The following is a 2870-nucleotide window of genomic DNA, read 5'->3' as shown; positions in this document are numbered from 1 at the left end:
TTTATGCAGTTCTAATCTTACTATCTCGAGTCCAGATTCTAACCTAGCTCTCTCGAGTCATTAGGTTTTTTCTTTAGACTCTCTCTCGAGTATCTTTAAAGGGTATTTGGCACAACATAAATCAAGATAATCGCAAGCAATGAACTTCCTAGGTCATGTTAGCTTAGTTTTCCTTAACCCATTCGACTCATACTCATGCGAACTAAGAGAGTGAACAGATGTGGAAATAGAAATTCCATTGTATAAATATGAAGATGAAGTATAGAATAACAATGTAAGTATAGAATAAAGGGCCTGGAAGCAATCTCTTACTGCCTAGGCTTTTACACTGATTTCTACTCGTGCTCAAAAGATAATCTCGCCCTCGCGAGAGTCGGCCCACTCCCTTCTTCTTCACCTCAAGGTTCTCTCTCGAGTTGCCCTGAACGACCTCCAGCATCACCACTCTTCTCTTGCTCCACCTTAAAATGAAAAGGGAAACTATGGACAGAGGCATGAACTTATGGAACAAAAGATTGTAAAAACGGTGAACCCCTTCTCTGAAGAATGCCCTTGGTATTTATATAACATCCATGGTGAGAGGCGGCTTCTCTCTCATGGTTGTATAGATGGGACAGCTTTAATTCCTGACTGATGCGCCGAATAATTATCACCGAAAAGCTGAATGTACTTTGTGACCGTTATCGTCTGTCAAGTTAATTCGGATTCGACTGTCATCAGCTTTCTGTCCCATCGTGATTGATTAGCCTTTCACCCAGATGCGCCCACCATGTTGCGCTGACCAAGTTGCGGCGATCCTTCTCGGGCGAGTGTTTACGAACACAATCATTGCAAAGCCTTGCGGTGAAGTTGCGCTCGACCAAAGATTTCCTATGATCGCAATTCTTGCATTGTGTCAACGCATATTCTGCACAAAAATACAAAAATCAATTGTTTTAATGCGTTGAATGCATGCGACTGCAATATTATGAAATTGATGCTTAATGGATGCAATTTAACATATTTCATCAACGCAATCAACATTGTTTAAGAACTTAGCACTATGATAACATGCATTTTTGCCCGTTATCACACCTCAAAATTTAAACAATGCTTGTCCTCAAGCATAAGCTAAAGATTCCTTTAGCAAGTCAACTGCAATATTCTTTTCCTAGATTTCTCAAGGATACTTTGTTCAAATCCCATATACCAGAATTTCCTTAAGTCTTATTCGGGTCTTTTCTTAAAATATTTCTAAGACCTAGGGACTACAAGCTTACCTTTCAACAAGACTTTACTAAATTTTGGAACATCGCATGATTTATTTCAAAAATAGCAAGGTTGAAAATAAATACCTCCGCCCAAATTTAAAATGCGGTAATGTCCTCATTGCCAAAAGCTTGAAATGAGTCATGCGATGTTCTCAGAATGTGTTGTAAAGAGAGTTTGAAAGAAAGCTAGTAAACCCCTAACTTCTAGAAATATTTCATGAGGTGACTATCTTAAGACTAAGTTGATTCTAGTGTATACGAAAGAAATAGAAGCATAATTTTTCATCAATGAAATCATACTTGGCAAAGAAATAGAATGCGGTAAACTACTAAACTTATCTACGTCAAATGATTGCGGTGATCAAAGAGGATGCGCTGATAAAGCTTTTAAAAACTAAAATACGATGTGATAGCACAAAATTTGAAATAAAGATAAGGAAGAGTACACCCCCAAATTTTCCCTGCCGCCCGCATTATGTGTTGACACATCCATCTTTGCGGCGATCTCTCTTCTTTGGATTGCAGTGATAGAGTGAGATAATTTGCTGCTTCAAGTATCATCTCCGCAATCCATTGCCTCGATCGTTGCAAGAAACAAATAGAGAGAGGGTCAAATTCTTTTAAACAAAACGAAAGATTTTATTTTATTTTATTTTGTAGAAATAAAATAAGGATAGATAAAGATTGAAGAGATATAGTGAAAATTCCGAGTAGTGGTGAAGAATTGAAGAGTTGATGCTTCCAAAAACTTGCATCCCTGATGAGGTTGAATCATATAATACTCAGGGATCACTTATTCCAGGCTGGTTTGTTTACGTCCATGGTGGCTTTTGTCTCTTTTCTTTGTCCTCTGGGATCTTTACTGCCTTAATCCGTAGTTTCTCCCCATGAATGTTCATTACAATTTCCCCCTTGCGCACATCAATTTGAGCACGACCGGTTGAAAGGAATGGTCATCCCAATATGATGGACGCATCTTCGTCCACTTTATAGTCCAAAATGAGGAAGGCTACCAGCAGGATGAATTTATCGATTGAAATTGCGACATTTTTCAACTCTCTTTCAGGTTGTATTCGAGATCTCTTCGTGAGCAGGAGAGTTTCCTTTGTGGACGTAAGTGTGCCGGAATTCAATTGTTTGAAGATTGATAGCAGCATTGTGTTTATACTTGCCCCAAGATCGCATAGTGCTTGGCCACTGAAGGTCCCTCCGATAGAGCATGGGATCGTGAAGATTCCTAGATCGCCCATTTTAGGTGGGATCATAGCATTTTGCGCTACAACCACTATTGCGATCTTTCATTCCTTATTTTGTTCCTCTTTCCGTCTTTGCAGAGTTGCTGGTGGTTGGACTTCTTCTATTCCAAGATCTAAAGGCTTAAGGGTAGACGCAACTTCGGGGTCTATTTTCTCGGGCTTATCCAAACTATAGGTCAACGGGTCTTCAGTTGTTGCCGCATTAAAGTTGGTCGTAATGTGCTTCTCCTCTTCTTCCGCAGTCATGTTGTCACTTAGCAAGGAGACTGCTAAGCATTGTTCCTTCCCATTACCCCCAGCATGGCGAGGGAGCTCAGTTGAGCTCGGCAACGCTCCTTGCAGTCTGTTTTTCAGCTCGCCCGCA

Source organism: Benincasa hispida, chromosome 5, assembly GCF_027475165.1.
Source record: "Benincasa hispida cultivar pf3 chromosome 5, pf3_genome.v1.1, whole genome shotgun sequence".
In the NCBI taxonomy this organism is placed as follows: domain Eukaryota; kingdom Viridiplantae; phylum Streptophyta; class Magnoliopsida; order Cucurbitales; family Cucurbitaceae; genus Benincasa; species Benincasa hispida.
Note: the sequence above shows the minus strand (reverse complement) of the source record.